This window comes from Plectrocnemia conspersa, unplaced genomic scaffold (assembly GCF_051122295.1).
Source record: "Plectrocnemia conspersa isolate PC_06_02 unplaced genomic scaffold, ASM5112229v1 ptg000002l, whole genome shotgun sequence".
NCBI lineage: Eukaryota > Metazoa > Arthropoda > Insecta > Trichoptera > Polycentropodidae > Plectrocnemia > Plectrocnemia conspersa.
In genome coordinates, this window is record NW_028277166.1 from 24798167 (window position 1) to 24818422 (window position 20256).

Genomic DNA, 20256 nt, shown 5'->3' on the forward strand with positions numbered 1-20256 from the left:
GTTTAAGTATCTGTATTTATTGCGCCGACCTCGATTATGATGATTTAGAAATTAAGTTAATAAATAGCAACCTTAGCAACCTATACAACAGCATAGAAATTAGAATAGCTATGAAATGTGAGTATTGAAGATGTATTTTGATTTTTCAACATTAACCCTTAGGAATCCTTTATCCACACATATTAGACGTCTGTTTTTTACTAACAGCTCCCATGTCCATAATGTATAGAGATTATTTCTCAAGTAACTTTAAATTATGTATTAAAATAATAATATTACAAATAAAATGAATAGAAAATCAAAATAAATATAATACAATAAAAAAAGAAATGAATAAAACAATTCAAATAATTAATACTTTTGTAATTTAATAAGATTAAAAATAGATTATTTCTTGAATTAATATCAATTAAATTCCATTAAATTATAAAAATAAAATATAAATCATTTTTTTTTATTTTTAGTAATAAATATATAAATTAGTAGTTAATAAAATATTTTATATCTTTAAAATATATTTATATAATTTATTAAATATAATATAAAAATATATTATATAGAATATTTTTTTATTATATTTAATGATCGATAAATTATTTAATTAAATATATACTTATTAAAAAATATGCTTGGCGATGTTTAGTATTGGAATGAAAAATTTGAACGATGCATAATAAACATGGTAACCAACAAAATATGACTCTCTGACAACACACTCTCGCTCCCCAAGAGCACGAACAACATATCTGAGTTAGTGGTTCTTTTTAAAATATATTTTCGTTGTAAGAATTCCAGATAATGGAATCTGAGTGATGCGCAGAGGACGCTACGAACTAGCGTATCGTACAGAATCTCAAATAAATTGGCAACACCTTCCCTCAGAAACTTTAAAATTTGTTTATTTGTTTAGATACTACTTCGAGAATACAATGAGTTGTATCTAGAGTTCTCAATTCGAATATTGAATAAAAAATTGTGTTCGAATATTCAAATATATTCGTAATATTTTTTCAGATTTCCGATATTAATTTATTCAACCAATTTGTGCAAAAAATCAATTACTCTCCCGTAAAATATTATTAAATTAAAAAATAATTATTTTAAGCAATCATTAATTAATTTTCGAATTCTATGAATTTTGCATACCACAATGCTGTGAGAATTACTGATCAGTGAGGGTTCGAGAGGAAAATACTTAATTTATTATAACATACTTTTTTTTATTAAAATCACCAAAAATTAGGATCAGCTGCGATTTAATTCAGCAATATTGATGAAACATTTTAAATACACAATTTTATCGAATCTATTTTATATACAATAATTAGTAAAGCTTGGAACGAATTTGATATACATAAAGATCGGATCTTTATCGGCGTTTGTTTTGTGCTGATTTGCATATAAATTAAATGACTGGAAATAAATTAACTGCGATTGAATTATTGAACTGTCTTAAAACAACAAATACAAAAAAGTAGCACAAACTTCACAAAAATTTACGACGCGCACCTGTTTTTGGGATAAGCGCTAAACGATAATAAGGAACGAACGACTTCTGCGAATTTCAGTCATAGTAGGTACGGCCAATAATTATTATATTTACAAATATTTTTCGAATGCGTAAAAGAATTTTTTTTGAGAAGTAGCATCTCATTTTCTCGCATTTCGAAACAAAATAAAGACGCATAAAGATCATGGATTTTTGAGCCGCACTAGTCATTAAGGTATATTAAATGCAAAAATGACTAGCTTTGTTGCTCAAGTTTACAAATTATTTTCAAGTTTCATAAATTCGAGCAATTATTCGAATATTCATACAGTTGAAAATCAGGCGAATAATTCGAATATTCCAACGCTCCTGACAAAAAAAATCTAGGATATAAATACTCTTGAACAACAAAGACAACTTTACCTAGCTATCGTCCTATAAACACTTCTGCTTAAACTAAAAGGAAATTCAACAGGGGATTTAAGGATGTGACATGCTGTCGATCGAGTATCTCACAATGACTTTTATTCCTGTTGTAAAGACAGCTAATCCGCTTGGAAACATATTCAGGCATCAGCATACAATAAACACGAATTAAGATATAGGCACCCTGAGTTTTGCATATAAGAAAATGCCATATCACTACGCAAAAAAACGTTTATGTACAACACTCCCATGCATCTAGTACTAACATACGATCGCTCTGTTTGGAGAACACGTGTAATAAATCTTCAAATCATACAAGACAATGCAGTTAAAATTATCTCAAATAGTATATATGAATATCACAACAAAGTAAAGCCCAAACACATCTTGATCTAATAAATTGTTATCCTAAGTAATATCATTAAATTACATATTTTCAGCATGAAGCATAATAAAAATATACAAAATAAACATAAAAGAGTACTACGAATTTTACTTATACGTAAGCGGCAAATCCCAAATTTGCCACAGTTATGCAAAACGAACGCTTATCGACCGCTTTCAACGTGTGAAAGTTAATAAAGCACCATCGTATAAATGAAACGGCTCTCGAGATGTCTCGGGATGGCTTCAATAACACAGAAGCTCATATCCCTAGAATCTTTTCGGGTGAAAGTTTATTACGCGGATCCATCATGGGAGAAAGATAGAGAGAGGGTGAGCTACATGCCACCCCGTTGGCGCAGGGTGATAAGTTTCAATCTGACATACGTTTAATGTCAACAACAAAAAAAAAACATACAAGATAAACGGTCGTCCCGCATTCAATCCCAGTCCTGTGTGGGTCAATCAATAGGTTATCTAATCTCTTACTGACTGGGTACAGTAAAAAAAAAACCGGGACAACGCGCACGACTACTCATGGTATCGATTCACCCCCAATGAAATATTTACAAGCAACACACGACCGCGTTAGTAAAAAAATATTGCGAAAGGGTTTAATTGGTGGTTTGAACCAGCTGTCGAGATTTTTTCACTAGCATTCGGAGAAAAAGCGAGCACCGCTGCTGAAAATTGTCCGTGTTAAGTCCTCGCAAAATACTCGGGGTCCTAATAAAGTATGCATAATTTATTAGTCATAAAGCGAATCTCGAACGCGAAGGTTTCGCGCGCGCGATTTACATAATGCTCGAAAGTGTAGAGAAAATTTCAATTTGTTCCCGATTACGGCTTGTGCGGATTTCAACGAGTTTTTATATCTGTCGGATTATTATTATATAATATAACAAGGGCGAACATTTGATATTGTTAAAAGCTCATGTAACTATATTTTCTGCGTTTTAAATCACATACATATGGATTATGTGATATAAGACTATACATATATGAAAGTCAATTGTTACGATTTTTTATAAAATAAGCTAAAGATCAAAACTAGATGGTGATTTTATGGTTCTCCAAAAAAATGTGAGAAAATTGTGTAATACGGAAAGAATCATGACTTATTTAATTAGTCCAGTCAAATAAGGGTTTAACCTCGGAATGAAAGATAACAGGCTGAAATTTTGCACAGACCTTTGTTTTGACGTTCTAAATATATGGTGAAAAGTCTCAAAAGATATCGTGTCTGCTAATCAAGATATTAAAGGTCAAAGGTCATAAAAATCGTTTTTTTGCAAATATCTCACCTCTTTTGCGTCGCATGTCATTAAATGTTTTACAAAACTTATAGAAAATAAAATTTTCTACAAGTTTGTTTTAAATTATTTCTTCGTATGGTTAATGGTTTTGGAGATATAGCGCGGGGAGTGGGAAGCGCGCATCCGTTTATAGGATAACGCTATGTAAACTACGGAGCCAGAGTTACCTGTACATTCTTCTACAGTTTCGTAGTGTTATCTGCTGAATGAACCCATCTAAAGCATTATAACTCTCAATTTCCATATCTTCAAAAATCATCATCGATAATGCAAAAAGTAATACGTATGGCCTCTGATACTTCTTGCAAAAGCGGGACCATCCAACATTTTGTCGACAGAATTCGATGCATAAATTGTACTGAAAGCTTCCTTGATTCCGCTTCCATTCATTATATACCCTATGCATCCAATAAAAGACATAAGCATATGAAAGCCTCCTAGTTTCACAACTACTCTGGACAAGTCTGAGCTAGCATCTGAAGCTGCTACGATTTCACGTGCTTTTATGTACAACGGCTGATCAAAAGTTATTAAGCATGTTCTTTGTTCATGTTTCTTGGCATTGTTTATAGCACACTGTAATGTAGTGTAAATTGTGTCCACATTACTCACAGGATGATGAATAAAAGTAAGAAACAGAATCCGAGAAGTTACAAAGTTCTCATTGTTTTTTGTAAGTTGTTCAATAAATCCATTCCACCCTGGCAACGGTGAGATATTTTTCCACTTTCCGTACTTCCACAACAAATCAACTACATTAAATATTTGTTCGGTTAGTTCTTCTACATCATTAAAATTTTGAACTTGAATCTCTTGCTCAATCCGGGTACGACATGATTTTCATACACTAGAAGGGGTATATGTGATAGTGCTGCTAACTCCTTTGCACTTGGTTTTGTTGTAAATTTCTTTATGCGGTCATCAGATATAACTTCAGGTTTTGGAGTTATTATTTTTAACATTCCCATTATATGAACAGTATTATAGCCATCAAGAGTATAAATATTTTTCTGCATTATCTGCTGCATACTGTACTAAGGCACTTGACTATGATGGTTGATTACGAGGCTGTGGGTGATAAACAGCTGAAATTTAACATTTTACAGTATCACTATATGAAGCGAAAAAACCTAAACTTGACAAAACATCCAAAAGTCTTTTTGGATGTTTGGCCTATCTGTATTTTTTCTATGAAGAAATACAGATAGGCCTATTAATAACTGCGAAGAAAAGGACCGTTTTCGTATGGAAGTCATTATAGCATGACTTATAGCTGTGTATATCATTTTAAAATGCCCCGTCTTTCCTTTTCTGTTCTTTATAATAACTTCTTGCAGAAAATGTAATAAAGTTTTCGGAATTTCTTCATTAATATTTTACTCGGGGGCGGATAAGACTTGGTCTCAACAACAGAAGATCGAATATCTTCTCTAATAATCGCCGCAGCAGCTTCCACTACGCGCAAGTGTTCTTCTTCCGAAGTGCCTTTTTTATTTTCATACCAAGCTATGGATAAAACTTAAGCTTGAGCATCGCGAAAAGAAAAAATAGGGAATGATCCAATCTTCGTTATAACTATAATATCAGTTAAATATTTTTCTCTCAATTTGGAAATGATCTTCTTATCATCTGGTACATACTCCGTAAGGACATCTCTCAACTCTTTCAATTTTTTCGCACAAATTTCTTGTCGAGCAATATTTCATTTTTAATTCCTTATAATACAATGAAGAAAGTAATAAAATTATGGTTCAAACGACTTGCCGAGACCACTTTTTTCACGATTGTTTACTTTTTCAAAGCTTATACCAAGTTAAGCAGGTAGAAATACTCGCTGGATTCTATAAACGGATGTACGCCTCCCACTCTTCGCGCTATATCTCAAAAACGGTTAATGATACAAAACAAATATTAGAACTAAACTTGTAGATAATTTTATGCTTTACAAGTTTTGTGAAGCATCTAATGACGTGCAACGCATAAAACGCGAGATATTTGCAAAAAAAAACAAATTTTGTGACCTTTGACCTTTGATATCTTGATTAGCAGACACGATATTTTATGAGACTTTTCATCCTGTCCTTAGAACATCAAAACGAAGGTCTGTGCAAAATTTCAGCTTGGTATCTTTCATTCCGAGGTTTAGCCTTTATTTCGCCTTATTTGACTGGACTAAATCTAAGTACACAAAAAATCAGGTATCCTAAAACAATCAATAAGGTAACTTAATATTTGTCATTCATGAAAAGCTAGCCAGATGGAAGATGGAAACGACCCAAAGCTCATGAAATGGAAATTGCCTCTTCGAGTCAATCAATTATGAGGTAAGAAGTTCAAAGGCTAAAAATAAAATAACTAAAGATCTGTTAATTAATTAAAATTATTAAATAAAGTTGTATAATGCTATCTATGATATAGGTGTCATACCATCCAATGTCATGCCGAAAAATAGCAACTTTTAAAATATATAATAAACAAAAAAAATATATCCGTCTAATAACAAATAAAGCAATACTTTCAAAAACCGAGTCAAATCGCAAGCAAAATAGTTTCAAAAGTATCACTGAAATGTTTCAGTAGCTACAATGAATTTTAAAGTTTGTGATACGAATCGACAAATGTTTCTGTAACTACAAAGCACCGTTTTGCTTTCAACGCCACATGGGTATTAATATTTAAACAAGCAGACACGTTACGTATTTGCCTGATGTTATTTACTATATACTAGGATGCAACTCATAAACAAAGTCGCCGTGCAATTACCGCAACATTGTTCATAAATATAAATTCTAGCTACAAAATTTAATTAGCGTACGAAAGAAATATTTTATGCTCTATAAAACTAAATAACTATAGGAAGAGAAGTGGCTTTGTAAACGTGTATACGTATGTCCTATTTTACTTTTAAATTTGTAAAGGGATCCAATGAAAGTGCTCAAGATTCGACGCCGTGTAAGAACCACTTCAGTAGGTTTCCGAGAAGCTCCAATATAATCTGACCCGAGGAATTCTCGATGTTGTAAACGACCGTTTCCGATACCAAAGATTCTGCCGAATCCCGAATCTAATCCCATTGCATTCGCTCTACGAATATCCGAAGCAATTAAACCAATAGTTGTATAAAACTAATATTATTCTAGTGCACCTAATATCCGTAGGTTCAACTGTACGTGCCAAATGCCACAAAACTTCTTATTCATACCCCACAGACAGTTTATAGGCAAGTTTATGCTCGAGTCTTATGCAAAGCACGTAGGCTCTAGACGTCCGATTTCGTTGCTTATTTCAGGGTACAAATTTCATCCACTTTTTATTGTATTTACTACTATGAATAGCAAACTAGGTTAGCCTAGGATACAATCGCAGCAAAAACAAATCAGAACGTTTTACCTTACTTTATTTTGAATAATGAAATGATTTACAAGAAAATTACTGGATTTATTTTTACAAATACTGTCAATAAAAATAACGAAAATAATAGTCATGTAGTGAAAAAGTTTTAGTATGAAAAAAGGAAACAAGGAAAACATCTATTCTAATCTTATTCTTCTCTCGGTTTAATCGAGGTTACATATCTCAACGAAAATGTGTATAACAATAAAAAACTTTTTTGTGTAATCATATTTGGTCATAATTACATATTTTTTTGTATACATTTTATCTATAAAATTTGACTGACATTTTTTATGAACAATCAAGCGCTTAATCCGAAAATGAAGTTTTAAAATTCAGAAAGTATTGCTAAATTTCTGTATTTTGCATTCTGAAAAAGTGTCTTTAAAGATTAATTTTTTGCACTCTCATACGAATTTTTCATTTGGAATATTCAATTATTTGAAATATCCGCAATAATTTATTGAATATTCGGTTACACTATCTCGAATGAAATTTGAAAAATACTTATAATAAAAACAATTTCTATATTTGAGCAAAACAGGTAGACGTTTTTTCTCTTAATATACCCGAGTGACTAGTGCCGCTCCGAAATTCATGAGCCTTTTTTTGTTTAATTCGCACAGCATTGTGTTATGCATATTTTATAAAATTCAAAAAGTGTAACGGTTATGAAAGTAATAAATGAATAAATAAAAAAAATTAAATAAATATTATTTTACAAGCAATTAATTGATCTTTTGCACTAATTGGTTAAATAAATTAATATCGGTAAAAACCATAAAAAATACGAATATTCGAATACTACAAACATTTTTTATTCAATATTCGAATAAAATTCAAATTTTTTTGCGGTTACACGACAAAAAGCTAACGAGACATAATATTAATATTTATATATATTATACATGTGTGTATAAATTAAAGCTATTTATTAAATAATAAATTAATATTTTATAGTTTTGACACATGCTTGTCTTAAAAAGGTTTTTTTAATTCGTAATAAGCTACTAAATAATTTATCAGCAAAGGAGGGGCAGAAGTTGGCCCAGTCAGTGGTCATTTTTTAATATTTTGATTTCATTAAAATTTATGACATGCATTTTTCTGGCCAAATTCAAGATGGGTCAAATGATGTCCCTGATTTTAGACAATATTATAAATGTGTGGCATCTGCTGTACATTTAACACCAGGAAAAATTTTCAGAATATGATCTTCCTATTAAATTAAAAACATTTTATTCTACGTTGAAACAGTCAATCGAAAAAAGGATGCTAAGGATGGCAAAAATGTTGAGTTTGCACTTCGAATATATTGATGATGGAAATTAAAAACATGTCAATAAGACTATCACTAAACGAAAAATTCGCGGACTTTGCGAATACATTCTCGAAAAGACATCCTGAAAAAATATTGCGTTTGATATATGCTATGAATTCTGAACGCGGGTTCGATATATGCTATGAAAATGTGAACGCGGGTTTTTGCAAATGAATCTAATTATTACCCCAATAAGAGCTTCGTTCAAGACCAATACAGTTTCGGCACTTTTGTTCATCGAACATTGTCGGACCAGCTTTGCCACTTTTCGATCCTTCAAAATACGTTGATCTGTGCTTTTTCATGGGACAACATTAGACATATACAGCAATGAATCGAAACGATGTATTCGACGAGAATTGGACAAAACTTTGAAAATCACTATAAACTTTTATTTAAATATACTATGTCTTATATATTTGTATTTTTTTCTTTTAACTTTAGATTTGACATGTCTAAAGTAAAGAAAAAAAATTGTTTAATTTTTTATGCGATTCGTGGCATAGAAAAATCTACTTTAAATTACATTTAAGTATTTAAATATTTTTTTTAATAAAAAGCTTGACAAGAAGTGAGCTCCGGCACTTTTTTAGTTTTAAAAAAAGTTTTGATTATAACCATAGCAACATCACAACGAAATAAATCTGGCTTGTAGACAAATTTGAATTCATAAAGTGTGAAGTGTTTTAAAGAGAAATTGTGTCACTATAAATCTGCCTAAATAAGCAATATATGTTGGATCAACCTTTAAATTTGGCAGTAAAGGGAAATATCGAGTATCGTCCCGGAACCATAATAGACAAACCCAGCACTAAACCATCACTCCCATTCGACCCTAAACAAGCCATCCCTCAAGCAGTATCTGACACTTGTTGACAAGGAACGACGAGCTTTCCCGGGAAAATTTTCACCTTTCGGCACATCCCGTGAAACCCGAACGATCATTCCCATAACCTACGTACTACGCCAGAATATCCTTTGAATAATTCAACCACGTCGGGATTCCGGCGCGCGCGGATTATTATTATCGCACAGCCGACGTAAGTACCACCTACTAGCGTTCCTGGGGAAAAAGCGGAGGCATTGTGACTGGGGCCGGATAAGAAAAGCGGAAAATTTGATTAACCCGCTTGCATAGAGCCAGCCCACCGGAATAAAGGAAATATTAATGATTGTTTTTCTCTCGCGCGCTGCGTGGATTTCGCCTGGAAAAGCGGGCGTACGTGCAGTTTTTTTATCCCCTTCTCTCTCTTTCTTTCTTCTCTGCACAGCCTACAAACACAAAATCCAGTAGATCCCCTTATTCAATAATACGGTTTATCACGCCATTTTCGAGAGGTGGATTACCGGCAACATATATCATTGTGTCAAAATATTTCTTTTCTTCAAGACGCGTGCGAACACGTGCGGTTGAAATACACACGACACGTGCTGCGTTTTGATATGAATCTTTTGTCTACAATACTGGTATACCAATGTGTCTAAATACAACTCCATGTTTTATATAATACTAGTGCTTTATAATTATTGATATTTAAATCATTTCACTCTTAAACCTAATTCCCACAGTCACAGAAAGATGATGCGCAACAATCCAAATGGCGGAGTCGAAATGTCTGCAAAACTATCAGCTAATTTTTGCGAAATCCATCTAATTTTGCAATTTCAAGAGTTTCTGAATACTTTGGAAACGAGGACAATTTAAATGAGCAATATATAAAATATTTTTTTATAGTGCATCACAATAATAAAAATGTGCATTAAATAAATATATCTTTGTTAAATAAAAATATTAGGTTGAGCAACATTTTATTTGTAATGTGATCTAAAACAAATAATATGCGCATTAACATAAATAAGCAGTGCATTATTAGCGTTGGTGTAGCCAACAATCAAAGTTAAGCAATATTAACACGTTAACTGCCATGGTGGCCATTATGGCCGGCACCTAAGGTTCGCGCAGGGCCATGGTGGCCACCTATGGCCGGCAAAAACTGAAAAGTAAAATGTTCCCGGGAAGCCGCCGCACACTTCCCCGCTTAGATTTTTATGCATGTATGGCCACCATGGCCTCTTCCAAACATTAGCAAGACAGAACATCCACATTGATGCTACTTTTTTTTTCAATGTGGCCACCATGGCCTCCACCGAACATATCCAAACACGAAAATTTAAAACTTTATTATTTTAATCGAACTCATTGGAATATTTATGTATATATATATAACAAATAATACTGTATAATATTTTGAAGCATATAGGTTTGAAAAAAATCATCATTGGCTAAAAATATTTATTTTCAAATTATGAAAGGTAACTTTTGGTAACTGAAATTATACATATAGTAATAATACAATTTCAAAATAAAAAGATAAGAAAAAAAACATATAAACACAATAAAAATTGAATGAATAACATTTTATAAATTACATATTGTACATACATAGAATTATTATTTTTCTTCATTTTTTTATGGTCGACATTGAAACGGGGTATGCAATAATGCGGATTGCTTTCGCATCTCCCACAATAGGTAGTTACCCGTTTTGTACGATTTTTTGCATATTTTCGTCCATTAATTGTCACATTTAGTTTATAGCATCTAGCGCAAAAACGACGAACTTTAGCTGCTGGGCCATCTTTTTGTAGCATTTCGTGTCGTGTACTTCTTGGTGGTACTTGGTGGGATTTAGATACCTGATTATCATTTTTACATGTTAAATGTAATAATAATTGCTGTCTAAATTCGACAATTGATATTTTATTTTTCGTCACCTCCATATACAGCAATCTTGAATTTACAACAGCTGTATTCAATAGTAGTTCGATTGCAATTTTTACCGGTACCATTTAACCGTTTTTCGTAAAGGGGTACAATATGCAGCCATTTGATCCGATAAGTCTACTGACGATTTCCCTCTATTATATTCTTCTACCATTTTTGGCTTTTGTTTTATTATTCCTCTTCTAGATTTTACGTCACAGTATTCATGTGTGTGTTTGGTGGAAAGAAGCATGACACCTCTGGTATCTTTCCATTTTACCATATTAATTCCTCTTTTATTTTGTTTAGCAGCAATTTCTCCTTTTTTTAGTTGCGCATTTGCGACATCGTTTGGGATACCTCTTCGATTGGATCGTAGAGTTCCCAATAAGTGTGAGTCTTCTGTTATTAATTTATTAGCTACATCAATACTAGTATACCAGTTGTCTGTGCATATAGTATGACCTTTTTTAAATAACGGTTGACACAGTTCCATCACTACATTTGTAGGTACAGAACCAACAACATTCAACTGTTTGCCTGTATATATTTTCAGGCTGTATGTATATCCCGAGGACGTACATAATTTGAATATCTTGATTCCATATTTGTTCCTTTTATGCTTCATATATTGCCTGAAACCTATTCGTCCACGAAAAGGAACAAAACTTTCGTCGATGCAAACAGTTTCATGAGGGTTATAGTATTTTTTTAAATTATTGTTCAACTCGTCGACCAGATTGAATATTTTCCACAGCCGGTTTTCTGAATCAGAAGTGTTGTTGTCTGTGAAATGAAGCAAGATCTCAAAGCGATTTCTGCTCATCACGCTTGGCGGAAATGTTTGCCGGAATGGAATTTCTTGACTCCAATATAGTTGAATGTTGGGTAGTTTTACTAGTCCCATAAACATAATGAGACCTAAAAATCTCTTAATTTCGTCTTTATCGGTATCAGTCCAGGCATGTAGTCAACTTGAAGGTGTTTGAGTTTTTCCTCTAATACCTGATAAATTGATTTAAGTTAGATAAGAGTATGTTTTCTGGCTGGGGGATCAATCATCCATGATTATTCTAATTTGTTTGCGCGACAGCAGGTATATGTCTTCTCACCATACTTTAGGATACCTGTTGTATTCATAATCCACTTAAAAGGTTCAGGCACCATAGTCAGCGACTGTTGATAGATTGATGAAAGGCCTAATATAGTTTTATCGTGCAGTAGTAAAACACTGGTAAATATTCGAGGGCGCCATGGTGGCCACTAATGGCGGACACTTATTCTACAGAGCCATGGTGGCCATGGGTGGCGGACACCCCCAATAACACGTTACGCTTGCATTTTTCAACCACTAACTAATTATTTATATCATTTATTATTATATATGCAATATCCAGTCAAAATTCGTTTTGGCCTGGACAGTATTTTTCAAAATTTTGGTTGGCAGTTAACGTGTTAAGCGTGGTCGGTACTTGGATGGATGACACACCTTTGTCGTTGGCCATAATGTGTTATTTTTATTCAACTGTTTGACAAATTAAATGCATTGGTAAGAACAGTGAACACCCCAATAATAACTCTCTGCAATTAATATATTTAAAAATAAGATTATATAAATTTGCATCAAGATTTACCTTATACAAATTGTTTAATAACTTATCGCATTATAGGTATACCCAACTACAAGATCCTCTTTTTTAATTATATATATTTTTTAATTCATGCAAAGGTCGAGATACCGTTCTGAATGCTCACTCGATACAGTTCGCTCTCATCTAATCTGACCAACAGTAATCCACAAACAAATATTATATATATTTCTCATTTAAATTTTCCTCCTAAAAAATTGTCTCAGTGCATTGAAAATATTAAATTATGTTATTTTATTATATTGATCAGTAGTTATAAATAAGCATATCCTGTTTCAAAGTGTCAATAGTGACATCTCTGCTAAATACTGCTATTACTAAACTGTGGATACTTTCAGCTCCGAAAATAACATTTTATGTCGGACATGAAGCAACGTACGCTGCAAAAGCAAGCGATAAAATCAGATATCAACAAATTAACACTCGTAATAAATGACCCTTATCAGCATTGATCAAATTAGTTCCATAAATTCCCGGAATAATTATGGAAACATTTATATTTGTATACATACCAAAACGAGAGAGCAATGACTCGATTAAACAAATAAATATTTACGCAATCGATTGTTATTAGCACAATAACAACAGCAATTACGTTGAATAAACAAACGTGAGTCACACGAGCTTCTTCCCAAAAGAACTGTCACAATACACGACTGAATTATTTTCTGACACGGCCGTGACAAGAGATAACACGTACACAACCGATTCGAATCAATACATTTATAACCTAACCTCCGACGGAACTGTTGCCACACAATCTCTGTTTTCTCGATGCTCACACACAATTTTACGACACGGCACTAGGCGCGTCCGTTAAATAGTTCAACAGTTGGTCGATCGAATTCGCCACGAACGCGAAAGATAGAGAGGGACGAGGCAAGAGCGCAGTGCTATTTATAGACTCATCGTCGAGACATGTGCCTCTCCTTATCACTGCTCTCCAGAACAATTAAGGAGCGAAGGGTTAAAAGGTTGGAAAAACGGAAAAGTGGAAAAGCGCGCCGGCCTTGCGGCTATCGATCCGAGCCACGCTAGACTTGGACGGCAGTTCTCTCGTGAATAGTAATTGGTGATTAATAATGAAAATGGGGATATTTGGAAGAAGGCGTAAGACACGTGTTGTCTGCGCGAAACCCGAACGCTCACTACGGCGTTTGAGTCGATTTTTATGTTGTGACGGATGAGAGATAAAATTGAGCTGCTTGCGAAATTGTCACAGGAGATTCATTATTAGACGTCAGAAACGTGTGTAATAGAAGCTTGCACATTACATATACATATGTATAAATATAGCGCATTTACATTTCCTGTTTTGAATTATTTCCTGCTAGCACAAAAACGCAAATAACATACTTTTTAAAATAAATTGTGAAATTGATAACTAAAATTAGTATTTTGGTTAGCTTTATCAGAGGCAACGTTTTATATTTTAAAAATATAATATTTAAATTTGTCGTTAAAGTAGTAAAACGGTTAAAATTCCACCTGAAGTTTATTATTTTAACCAAGATAAAGGATAACTTGATAAGATAACTAGTAGATAACAGGGATAATAAATAATCTACTGGTGTTTGAGATACGTTTTTTATGTATTATTTCTTTCGCATTATTTTCATAATGTAACTGATTATTTTGAACAAATCTGCAAACTTACTAAGCAACGTATTATTGGCAGATAAGTTGTTGTGTATATTAACCATTATGTGCCCACGAATGGTTACTTAAGTTGCCGCCGTTAACTTCGTAAAATATACACAAAAAATATTTACAAGGAAAATATTATATGTATATATTTGTAAATCTGTCATTTAGCTGTTAGGTCCTGCACAATATTTTGCGTGATTGTTGACACTTGATATACATATATTGATGTTATTACTAGTTTTACACAACATTTAGATACACTTCTGAAAAAGTTTCAGTTTTAGATTTCAGAAATTTTCTGAATTAGAAACTTTCATTACATTTTTTAACCCATTCACATGCACAGACGGAAATGTGTCTGCAAAAATTGTATCACATTTTCAAATTAGTAATGAAGAAGATCTAGATTTTTTTATTTGAATTTGAACAGCAGATCTTTATAAAAAAAAATATTTTAATAAATACGTTATTAATGAAAAACACACTCTTCTAGTAAATTTTTTGGCAAAGTGCCCTTCGTTTTGAAAAGGTTGCTTACCCCTACATTATACTACCAGCCAAAATTTTTAATTCATGCGAACTAATTTATTTTTATTCAAACTTTTTATTCAAACGTCTGAGGCTATTGAATCAATTCTAATAACATAATTTTACAGAAATGTTTTAAGTCGTTAAAAAAACTACATTTTATCGGAACAAAAACCGAAGCTGAACCGAAAAAATCGGTTTATTTCGGTTCTGTACATGACAAAAATGCAGCTTTGCAGCATTTAAGAAATATTTGGAACAAATTATAATTTTTAAAGAAATCAATTTCAACCACAAATTAATAAGCACAATCATCAGGAGTATTTTTTAGTCCCCAGACTACACGCACCCAAACAGCACGTCACCAATTTACTGTGTTATTGGAGGTTCTACTCTATAAACTTTTTACCTTGAGCTAAAACGTTAACGTGCTTTGATCAGGGGTTACCGTTTTAAATACAAAGACAAATTGGATCGTTTTGAGTCAATCTCCATATCACAAATATGTTAATTAAATTAGCACAAATATTCTCATGGTTTAGTAAAATTATGAACGTGCAAATTTTACCAGTAATAACTTACGCTATTTGTACTCCGCGTTGCTATTACAAAAATAAAACCATAAGATAATGAGCATTTTCCGGTTTGTTTTTTTTTCTCTATAAAAACACACTAGCGAAAATAACAAGTCACCATCATATAGTACAAAAGGGGCACAAAATCGTCTGAGATAAAATCGCACACCACCGAGGGTCAAATATACGACGAGCTCAAAATTGAAAATTTCCATCGACCCCGACGGGTCCCGGCCCTTTTGCCATTTACCGTTTTTTAGGGGGCTCATAGGCGTCGCTTTAATAAGAATCCGCGTCATATATAACACGATAATACTCCGCGTCGTGATTCAGACCTCAGACTCAGGGGATTAACACGCGATGAAGACCCAATGAAATTAAGACGGGGTAAAATGCGAGAGAAATGGACTGAAAGCAACACGTGCCTAGTTTACCGTACCACATACGCATACAATAATCGTATTGAAGGTTTATCGAAGAAATTCATGAAAGAACCAATCGTCAATGTCTATTTTTAGTTTGTTTCGGAGTAGAAATAAATGCTAAGGATGCAATACAATACATTTTTCGCATTAAGAGGAGCAAGAATTATTTTTTCAATGATGATGTTAGATCCGTACTCATACAAGAGTAACAAAAGCTGATATACCCGATTTCAGAAATCAAGGGATTAAGGTTAGTCTCCAATTACTCGAACCATCAACTACTCGAGTATCGAATATTAAAATTTTAAAATACTCGAGTACTCGAGTACTTTCGAGTATTTACCAAATGTACTAAAATAGCTATTATTCAAATTCGTGCACATATAAATAAATAAATAAAATACTTAGTATGTTAATTTTTACAATTATTTTAACTTCACGAACATACTTTTTAAAAACAATAATGCAAAAAGTGTCTCGAATTTAATATTACTGCTAACCTTTGGTTTTGATATTCCCGTTATGGAATAAACCCTTTCCGTTGCTGTTGATGTTGGACTTATTGTCATTAACGCGTTGGATAAGACTTCTAATTTATATCTGTTCGCTTTTTATAGATATAAAATTTTTTGAACTCTCTTTTTATGTTCTCGTCTTTCATTCCCTTCTCTGCTTTTCTCTTATTTCCTTCGACTATTGACAAAATAGCATTTTGTAATTCTTCTTGAATAGATTTTTTTTCTTAACAATATACAATATTCTACTCCTTCTGATTAATGCGAAGAATTTAAATCTATATCCTTCGAAGATGTATTTGGGTGAATCCCTTTCACTCTAGATCTAAACGGTTCGCAAAGAACTGACTTTACTTTAAATGCCTTTAAAACACACAATTGTTTTGATTTATATTTTAAGCTGAGGGATCAGTATAAACAATTTACAACACTTTACGCTACAACTGCATAGTCATAAAACCTAAAAATTTTTTTTGTTGATATTTCATATTGTTCATTGCCATAAATTAGATAAGTCGGGACTGTCGAACAGAAAACACAAAAGAAATTTCTCCGTCGTACCCACTAACATAGCCGACGACCGGAACTATGCAACTATGGAACTATGAAAAAATTATACCTGATAGTAACCGCTCTAACTCAGGACTTCGGGCATAAACGCCAAATAAAAGCAAGACGTTAACCTTTACCGGACCGAGTTAAAGTTATTTTTGTTTCTGAAATATTTCAAAATTTTTCAATTTCGAGTATTAATCGAGTAATTTTCAAAATACTCGATTATCAAGTACTTGAAAAATAGACAAAAATACTCGAGTATCGAGTACTCGATTACTCGAATTGGAGACTCTAGTTAAGGTTAATCAACATATTATTTTTAAGGTAAACCTTAAACGATTTCAAAGAAGGAAATATGTTTAACCCCAACATATAGAATCATCACGAGTCTTATTAAAACACATATTGATTTTCTATACAGCTTGACGAATCAACTTTGTAAAAAAAATGAAGCCTTACTTTCATATTTGAGTCAGCGTTAGTTTTTAAAAAACAAAGATAATGCAATACGAGCCAACTTGATTCATTCCAAAAATGACGTTGCCTTTTTATGGAATTGTATAAGAAATTTAATGAAACAAAACTACAACTACATTGTGATGAATTAAATTTAATCAAAACAAGAAAAAAAAATCTGCGTTCAAGGCAAAACTTTTTTGTACAAACTAAATTTCAGACGAGAGGAATTGAAACAATTTCCTAATTTATCAATTGTAGAAAAACATGCTTACATATTCTCACATTTGTTTACATATTCTCAGTATTTGGAGACTCTTAGTTTTAACTTCAAAAAATGATTAAAGATATTCTTAAAATCGGCTGGTTGTTTTGATAAATAAGGATATTTTTAACTAAATTAGTCATTGTTTGATTTTAATAAACTAAACCGATAACATTAATGGGAATTTCGATAATTTTAATTTATGCCAGATAATTACTTTTGATTTTGAATGATTCATATATTGTAAATTATATAATAAGAGCACTACAAGGTATCGAGTATCGGTAAAAGTATCAGGTATAATGGTCGTGTCGATTTTCCTTTTGTTCTCTGCACAACTTCTTTGGTGATAGACAAACATTCGTGCGAATCGATAATTATTTGTTACGCGGACTCAAATATAGGTCGCAATGGAACAAAGGCCTTTTGGCATACATTCAAACATAATATACCTATGTACACAGAAGCAAAAAACGGATACCCCAAATTCGGCGAGCCGCCGAAGGATCCTTGACGCTTTTCTTCCGCGCGATAAGAACTTGTTTAGCGGCCGGGAAATTGTATACAAAAGTGAATTTATTCCGAAGAAAAGCGTCGAGGGCTTCGACAATGGTAGTAGTCGAAAGAAGGCCTTTTTTATCTTGTAGCAATGAGAAAATAATAAGTGTGATGTGTGTTGTGTAAGTCTAGCTTTTAATATTCACAATATTAAAATACATACATATTTTTTATTATAAGAAAAACAACCATTCTATTGTGTTTTGATACAAAGTGACTAGAATCAATAATGTATATATATATTTTTTATATATTTTAAACATAAGTATAAGTTAAAAATAATAAAATCACGATAATTTAAATTAAAACTATTGTGACCCAATGCGTCACGATGGTCAAAAAATAAACATTACACACAAAAAATTAAATAATACGAACCGGACCAGCTCCTCGAAGCTGACATTAAATGGATCAATGTGCAATGCCAGCGTATTAAGAAGCCGGGTGGCGTCAGCCATATGCGAGTCGGCTAGTGCAAAGGACCTGGTTCTAACGGGTAACAAAAAAGGCCGCGATCGTAATTCTCGAAAACGTCACAGAACCCAAAATTGTAGTTTGATTGTCGATAGCTTCCTTCAATAGTTTGAAAAAAATGCTTAGCAATATACAACTTTCTGCGAGAACTCAGCGAATCGTATTCCAACGCTTATAAATAAAAGGCGTTGGGATACAAGAACGGATAATAACCAAATATCCTTTTATAAGTGTATCTCAAGAACTTTTCATACCATTGTTTGATTATTTGGTTATTTAGGGATTCCAAATTATAGATCCTGATTCAAGAATGCTGCGAAATAAAGTGTCATGAGAGTAACTGACGGAAAGTGAAATGCGTTCCTCATAACAAAGCCGAGCATATTTGAAGATTCATCGCAGACGACGTTTACGTATAGAGAGAACTTCCATTTGCTCTCAAAGGTGATTCTAAGATCATTGGTAAACGGAATCGAGTAAATATGTCACAGTATGGCACTTTTCGACACTAATGGAAGATAATCTAAATCACTATATAGAGAAGAGTCCGCAACAGATCGAATGCATTTAAACAATTTTAAAACATCTGCATACATAAGAAAACTGTCGTATTTATATGTCAATATTGAATAACGTGGCCAATATTGGACTGCTAAAGAACCCCCGAAGGGAGGATATGTATGTTTAATACTAACACAGCATCTCAAATAATCTCATTCATATGACGCTCCGCCTTTCAGGAACATGGATTTTTATTACATATTCACATGCTATATATAAAATGTCTTTCAAACCAAGATAATATTAATTCCATTAAATATAATCTAACCTGCGAGTTGTTAAAGATGCAAATTAAACTTTTGCCTTCATTAGTTTAACCAACAAAATTTCATCCATAAAAATGAGTACACAAAACTTTTTAAACGAAGTTTCTTCATAATAAAACTTTCAAAAATAGCTCATTGCTCTTTTGAAAGCAGACGAGAGAGTGTTTACATATTTGATAATAAAAATAACACAAAAATATCGCCTTTATGCTAATCTTATAACATATTTTTATCGCGTTTAACCAACTTTTGTAAAGTAATAACGAGATTAACCGTACGGTTGTTAGGAGTCGCATGCGATAGCCACATCACACACATTATATAGCATTTCATGGGCGGTAACGATTAAATCGTAACAACAATAGAACTTAAAAGCTCACATGATATTTATTTTAGCATGCGCATATTAAATTACTGTATATTTTATTGAGTAAATTAAACGAGGAAATCTATAATTTGTAACCGAACCCCTCGCGATTTGCTTCATAAATGAACGCACGGTTAACGCATAATTACCGTATATAAGAGAACGAGTTTAAATTGAACTTGCTTCTAATTTAATTAATATCTTGCAAAGCACGGCGTCAACGCCAGAGTTAACGTCTATCTAAATGAGTGTTTATTTTATAAATTATGTAATTTTTATACATAAATATTATCGTTTTGAATACACTAGGGTTTTCGTTTCG

At 32.6% G+C, this 20256-nt stretch overlaps 1 protein-coding gene and 1 long non-coding RNA gene across 3 annotated transcripts in view; one reads left to right on the forward strand and one right to left on the reverse strand.

The window, feature by feature from the left end:
• Window positions 1-20256, reverse strand: part of Hers (Histone gene-specific Epigenetic Repressor in late S phase) — a 386163-nt gene that overhangs the window by 359679 nt on the left and 6228 nt on the right. The gene's annotated exons all lie outside the window — the stretch shown is intronic.
• LOC148238145 (uncharacterized) lies at window positions 8873-18395 on the forward strand. Its single transcript, XR_015812711.1, has 3 exons — window positions 8873-10244; window positions 12554-16167; window positions 17288-18395. It is a non-coding gene; the product is annotated as an uncharacterized LOC148238145 (long non-coding RNA).